Genomic DNA, 7,838 nt, shown 5'->3' on the forward strand with positions numbered 1-7,838 from the left:
TATTGTTATATGAAGAAAAAACTTTTATCTAATTAACCAAATTTAAAATCTCAATTTTATTTCTTAACAATAAGTTAGTTAGAGAAATTGTACCTCTGATTTCAAAATTGATAACAAAAGCACTATTAATTTACTCAATAAATTATACCTGTGTTCCATGACTTTCATGATTGTTGTAGAAAATTCTTGTCAAAAGTAACATTTCCATCATTGAATCTTTAATTTTAACAATTCGATTATTAGTTCTTGGTTTGATTTTTATTGAACTAATTAGTGGGTTTTGGGAGCTTTTTATGATATTTTATTTGTTCCATTGAAATTAGTGAGTGTTAATTATATGGTTAAAATCAACATAATGCATAGACATGGAATATCTCTTGCCAATATTTCTCACACAAGGATCATATATATAGGATAAAGCAACCCTATATTATATTTTATTTTATTTTATTTTATTTTACATATATTATTGATGATACATGCTATAACTTAACCTGGAATTAGCTTAATTCTTATAGCCAAATAATAGTTTTTTACACCAATATTGACATTTATTTATTCATATAATAGTATTTTAAAGCCAATCCCAGCCTCCTCCCACTCCAGCCTTCTCGTTAATTCATACTGTCTGAGCATCTTTGAGAGCACGAGTTGAGACACCCTCTCACTTCCCTCTCATCTGCAACATTATTTTTTCAAAAAATAGTAAGATAAAAAGAGGAAAGTCATATAGGAAAAAAATCTCCAAATTTAAAGAAATTAAAAAGTAAATTGAGCAGAACGTAATAGCATTCTAAGCTACATTTATTTTTTTTGCGTAATTACAATTGATAGCATTTTTAGGAATAATAACTAAGTGTATAACATCATTTAAAAAAATTACAAATATAGACAAGTCTATCATTCTATCGTTGATAAACTCTTACTAGTGATATGATCTATCATTGATAGACTCTTACCAATAATATGATTTATCACTGATAGAATATTTAAATTTGGCCATATTTATAATTTTTTTATATTATGTTATATCTGCTAATACTTTAGAGCTAATGTCTATATTTGCAATTGTCCTTTTTTTCTTTCTTTTTGCAGCTTCAACCTAACTAGAGAAAAAACTCAAGAATATTTAAGAAAAAAATAGTTTGCCATTGTGATTGAATTGTTAAGGATTTCATATTGAAAAGATCAAAAAATTTCACAATGTTTATAAATAATATAGGCTTCATCTCAAAATCAATGTTGGGATACCATTTAGGCTTCACCGACTTAGTATTAGCAAATATAGCACAATGAAAAAAATTGCAAATATAGCAAAATTCAAATCAAGCTCTTAGAGTCTATCATTGGTAGATTTTACTATACTCTCAATTTATTAAAAATATTGCTATACACTTAATTATTAGTCCTAAATAAGTTATCTATTATAATTATTCTATTAGGTAGCATGAGAGGTGAACTCAAAGAGTCTGTATCAAGAAAATCAAGAGACCTCATAATATACCTTGGGCAGCTATTCATTTTCTCGTTGCTAATTAATTTTGAAATCGAAATCCATAAGTTTTCTTTGGATTGTGGAGAGAGGAGGAGTATAATATTGGCTACACCTAAGGAAGAGAAAAAGAAGAGAGAGGGTGACCTGTGTATTGGCCGTCGGCGAGAGGAAACTTAGTGCAGAGAGAAGTTGAACAGCCAATGTTACAGAAGTCACGATTGGTCATTTGCGTGCCCTTCAATGAGTAGGACTCGGCGCTTACAATTGCACATTTTCCAATGCAAACTGCACATTGGAAAACACCCTTTTTGCAGTCATTGAATATACAGTTTAAATAGCAACTCCCGCCACCGCCACCGTCACCGCCGCTGTTGCCGCCTTGGTTACCTACACCTTCCGATCTCCCTACAACTACTAAGCTCAAAATCAAGCAAATTACCAAAATTGACTTCATTTCTTACTCTTTTTAACCTTAAACTTCCCAAACTCTCTCACCTTTGCAGTTTCTTTTAATCTCCTTGGGAATCATCATATCTTACCCTTCTTAAATACCCACAAATTCCCTTTCCTAGTGGAACAACTATTTGGTAGAAAATTTGGAGAAAAGCGAATAATCAACGTTGTGAAGATATGTGATTGGTAGATTTAGGATCTACTAGAGAAAATTGTGTTTTTTTTAAAAAAAAAAATCATAATTATTTAAATTCTTTTGATAAAAACAATTTGAAATACAATTTGAAAGCTTTTCAAAAACTATTTTGAATAGTTGTCAAATACTTTAAATATTTAAAAAATTAAACCAAATACACTCTTATAAATTGGGTTAATCATATAAAACTCGTTGTATCTACCTACTATATACTAGCTAGGTTGTGACTATGAAGTATTATTAATTAATTTATGAACATATTTTATGTTAAAAGAATTTGTATAATTATTATTTTCTAATGTTATATAATTTAGGTTGAATTATAGAAGAAACTCTTAAGCTTTGTACTTCGTGTTAAAAATAGAGAAAATTGGTTTAATATTATAGCTTTTGAAATTAATTAGCCAAATATCATAGTTCCAAAACTATTTTAAAAAAATATGGTTGTTTTTCAGTTTGACTTATACACTTTTTTTTTTTTTTTTTTTTTTTTTTTTTTTTTTTTTTTGTATGTTGAGATCAACACTCAATAAAGGTTGGGATATTTTTTTAAAACAAATGCACGTCGAGTGTTGAATTCTCGACCACCATTTTTTAAAAACCATCTTTCCAACATGTTATTCTTTTACCATGTTTAAGGTACTCTGTGTAACTATAATTCTTAATTAAGGATGTTCTTGTATTTCTTAATAATAAATAAAATCAACATCCTTAACTCTTAACTCTAAGAGACATCATAGAAAAGAATAAATTCACATTCATTTTTTCTTCCATAATTTGAAAATAATAAAATGTAAATTAAAATGTTCATATTAATACAAAAATTTAATGTATCTCATTGATTTAAAAATAATAATAATAAATCAATATGTCCCATAAGGCGGACGTCGTCGATTTCAAGCTGGTTGTCGTCGTTAACTTTAAACTTGATGTTGCTTTGGTTCCTCTTGATGTTGCTCTGTTACCTCTACAGGCGCTTCATAGTATAAATATAATTATGCTCTCCACGACCGCGCCTATGTCCATGCAGGTATATAGACAATGGATCGACCTTTGAATTATAATATCTTGAACCAAATGTTGGCATCATTATCATCAAAGTAACATAACAAGTATGGCTCTACGTCTGCATCATAGGAGGCAATTCTTCCACATTGTGGACAATCTCATCAAACTCATCTTCTTCTACTTGAGCAGGTCTTTTACGTCTAGGAACTGGTAGAGGAGCAATAGGTATATCGTACATATAATGTATCTCCTCCATATAGCTCTCGTTATTACTACATATAGCAAAAACCAGGTTTGGATCATTTGCAACATCACAGAGGCTACTGTTATCCGATCTTTGTTAATTATAAAATGATTAAACAATATTTAAAATAAATTTATATTAAAAATATCAAGACAATATTTATTTATGTACCATATGACTCACAACTGCTCTCAGACGAGTAACATAGTGCCTTGTAATATTATTATACCAATTGATGTAATTTTGAGTGGCATCCCTATCAAATTGCCTAATAGAAACCCCTATTGCAATAAACCTTGTACGATAGTGCCATCGCACTACTAAATATGTAACTTTTTAACACCAATCTCCAGTTCTTAGGTCGACATCATGCAGTAGGGGTTCAGTATTACAAGGCGATGGGACATCCTGCTGGAAACCAAATTGTTTCATTATCCTATCAGGAAGATGCCTCTCACCAATATGAAAACATATGAGAGGACTTATCGTTTGCCATATGTTTTGACCGTTTGTACAGAAATTGGGTAAAGTGTCAATGACATCTTTGTAAGGCTCCCAAATAATTTGAAATATAAAATATTATATTAAAAAATATTAAAGACAAATACATTAAAAAATTTTATAAAAAGTTCTATTTGGTTCAGTATTAATATATTTGACCAGGTTGAAATAGATCAAACATGTATTTGTGTTGACTAACTACATGTGTAACTGTCCTAGTCACACAAAATTTTTCTCTCCATCTATATTTTTAAATTAATAATTTAGATTTTAAATTAACTATATCAATCATATAAAAATATTTGTTAAATTACATTGAATAAAATAACATACCGAGAATTGTAGGCTCGTCCTACTAATTGAGCATCATTTACATGTCGGAGTTGTAGAGTCATTGTTGGAAATCGTTCCCAAGCCTATAATTGAAAAAGTATCAGAGGCCCAACGATTTCACGAACTTCAGGTTTTGTTGCTTTGCATAGTTGTCTATACAATCATGCCAAACATGCTCCACCCCAAGAATATTGTCCTACATCATAGAGGTTAGCTAACAATAACAGGAACATCATGTGAACGAAATGACCTGATTTGTCAGAAAACAAACTTTCAATCATCATCTGTAGTATATATGCTCGTGTATATCTCAGGACGACTTTCTCATCTGCATCATCAGCAAGTTCATGAAACTGTGTCCCTAACCATGTCAAACATGCTCCACTCCAAGAATACCGTCCTGCATCATAGATATTAGCTAACAATGACAGGAACATCAGTGAACGAAATGATCTAATTTGTGAAAGAAAAAAAAAACTTCCACCCATCATCTGTAGTATATATGCTCATGTATATCTCAGGATGGCTTTCTCATCTACATCATCAGCAAGCTCATGAAACTGTGTCCCTAACCATGTCAAACTGTTCAATCCTTTAATTTTATTGGCGGGTGTGGTCACATCAAGTAACAGTATACAAATATTTAGTCAGTCATCATGCATTACTCTGGAAACTGGCTCACCATCAACAGGTAATCCGAGCAACACTTCTATGTCCTATAGAGTGATAGTGAACTCTCTAGTGGGCACATGAAATGTATGCGTCTCAAGCTTCCATCTCTCGATTAGTGCTGTGATGAGATGCCAATTTAGTTGAATGAATCCCAATCTGGCAACTCATAAAATCCAGATGTACGAAGTAATTATAGTATTCTAGGGTAGACTGAGATAGTGCGATGAACAACTGCCTCTCGACGTCTATAAGATATCTCAATAATGGTACGATCTTCCCGTACAACTGATGATCGATGAATCGATTGGTCGTACAGAACATCAAGATCAATTGATCATAGATTTAAAGCCATGATCTAAAAGAAAAAATTATTTATTTCACGAGTAAAACATAAAAATAATGTAAAGCTTAATAAATTATAATAAAAAAATTAAAAAAACAATACAAATATTATTTACAAAATAAAAATAGTATTTACAAGATAAAAATATTAATGACAAAAATTTCTAATTGTCTGGAGCCTGTCTTTGTAAAGAAGGCCACTTCCTTCGATTATGACCTAATTAATTACAAAACCTACATCGTAGTTGAGTGCTTGGTTCTGTCTAATCAATCTCGTTATAGTATCATGAACTCTTTGGTCTATCAGGCGTGATCCAGTAACCTTTATGTGATACAGGTTTAAATTGAGGAGAGTAACATGTAGTGTACGTTGACAGTTTTTAGTAGTCCCCAATAAAATCTTCGTAGTTCATGTTAAAATGAGAGCAAACCACCATAAAATGCGAGCATATAATGCCAAACATTTGCCACTTATTACATGAACAGTACAGCTCATACCCGTTTAGCCTCAGTATTTGAACATTTCCTCCTTTAGCATTGAGGTTGTAACGTCCAGTCTTCACATGAAACACACCTTCATATCGATCATATGACTGTACTTCATGTTTACTAGATCTTGCAGCCCATTTATTAATTTTTTCGTATGCGTACCTAAATATTTACTCACTTAGGATTACAAATATATTTGAAACAAATGGTTGATTACCAGAAAAAAAATCAGCTCTTATTTCTTCTCTTCTTTTTTCGAAATAATTTATGCACTTGAAGAATGTTATTTGGATAAAAGTATTTATCGACAACATTTGAGCTCTTTTGAGGACTCCATTTATGCACTCTGATAAATTTGTCGTCATCCACCCGTACTTGAACCCGTACCTGAGAATAAGAGGCAGAGTCAGAGTGTGTTATTTTTTATATGAGATTTGTGATCTGATAAGGGTGAAAAGTGGAGTTTAAAAGACCATATGTCGAGTGTTTGAAACTCAACCCATAGATTAAAAGCAATAGGTAGGAAAGTGGAGTGGTAGAGGCTTTAAAGTTGAGGTTTGAAGAGGCGAGGTGATGAAATTTCGCATGCAGGTTCTCGAGATAGCAGGCACATGCGAGCGGCAGGATTCGACTGGTGCAACAGGATGTCGAGGGTTGAAGATTTGACCTATCTAGGATGAGTTTTGAACCCTTGACTTTCTTTTTTTTTTTAGGTAAAAATTTCAACCCTCGACTTACTTTAGGTTGGGATTTCAACCCTCAACTTAATTTTTTAATTTTTTTAACCCTCGAACTTCTCAAAAAGCTGACACACTACCACAAATCTCAACATATTTTTAAAAGTACCATATTTCGCTAATTATTTTTTCAAACAACAATATTTAAATAAAACGTCTGAAAATACCCTTAAACTTTCAAAAGTTTCAAAAATATCCTTAAATTTTCACAAAAAAAGTACAAAAATATTTTTATCATTAGTTTGGATTGAAATCTTTAGCGTTTTGTTTAAAAATAACCTAAACTTTCAAAAGTTTATAAAATACCCTTAAACTTAAAAAAAAAAAAAAAAAAAAAACCTTAAAAAATACTCTTACTTAGTATATAAACACAAATTATTGATAGTTGTTTAAAGAATATCCTTGAACTTTCAAAAATTGTATTAATACTCTTAGCCTTACAAAAAAAAGTTAAAAAGAATGCTCCTACGATTAATATAGTGACCAATTTGTTTGAAGCTTTTCTTGAGTTTAAAAGGAACCAATTTTAGAATAAATTATATAATTTTCCTTTCTTTTTCTTTTATATATATAGATACTATCATTTTTCTCATTTGTTTAATTCTTATGCTAATTTTTCACAATAAAATATAAACCAAAATTTCAAGTTAATACATATAATCCCACAAAATCTCACAAAATTTTAAAATCAAGAACCCCTTTGAAATTTACCAAAACAATAAATAGCCAAATACAAAAAGATGTATTTTGCTATTAACAAACACTCAACTACTAACATATAACATTGTTAAAACATTTAAGTTTTAGGGTCCCCTGAGTGCTTTCATTCATTCATTCATTTATTATTATTATTATTATTGTTGTTGTTGTTGTTGTTGTTGTTGTTGTTGTTGTTGTTGTTGTTGTTGTTGTTGTTTTGTTATAATCTATATACCTAACCTGAAAAGAAGACGAGTAAGGTAACATTTAGTTTAAATTTCCAAGTGTTTAATTTTGAAAATAAGTCATTTTGGAAAAATTGAAATGTTTGATAACCACTCAAAATAGTTCTTGAAATACTTTCAAAGTGTACAATTTTTATGAAAAGAGATTAAATAAAAATGACATTTTTGAGAAAAAAAAAATTTCTCTGTCAATCCAAACAGGCTCTAAGAGGGGAGAAAGAAAAAGAGAGAAGGATTAGGTCATATACAAAGCAAGAAATTTAGGGTGAAAGAAGGGTATATATGTTTCATTTTCAAACTAAAAAACAAAAAACTAAGGCCCCGTTTGATAACTATTTGGTTTTTGTTTTTGAAAATTAAACCTATTTCATGCACATTTCTTACCATGATTTGCATCTTTTTTAATTACAATGGTTGAATTCTT

The 7,838-nt window shown here is 30.4% G+C and overlaps 1 pseudogene; it reads right to left on the bottom strand.

Annotated features, from left to right (window-relative positions):
* Window positions 1-3,007: 3,007 nt before the first annotated feature.
* LOC150033613 (serine/threonine-protein phosphatase 7 long form homolog) lies at window positions 3,008-5,254 on the bottom strand (annotated as a pseudogene).
* Window positions 5,255-7,838: the final 2,584 nt, after the last annotated feature.

This window comes from Benincasa hispida, chromosome 9 (genome assembly GCF_027475165.1).
Source record: "Benincasa hispida cultivar pf3 chromosome 9, pf3_genome.v1.1, whole genome shotgun sequence".
In the NCBI taxonomy this organism is placed as follows: Eukaryota; Viridiplantae; Streptophyta; class Magnoliopsida; order Cucurbitales; family Cucurbitaceae; genus Benincasa; species Benincasa hispida.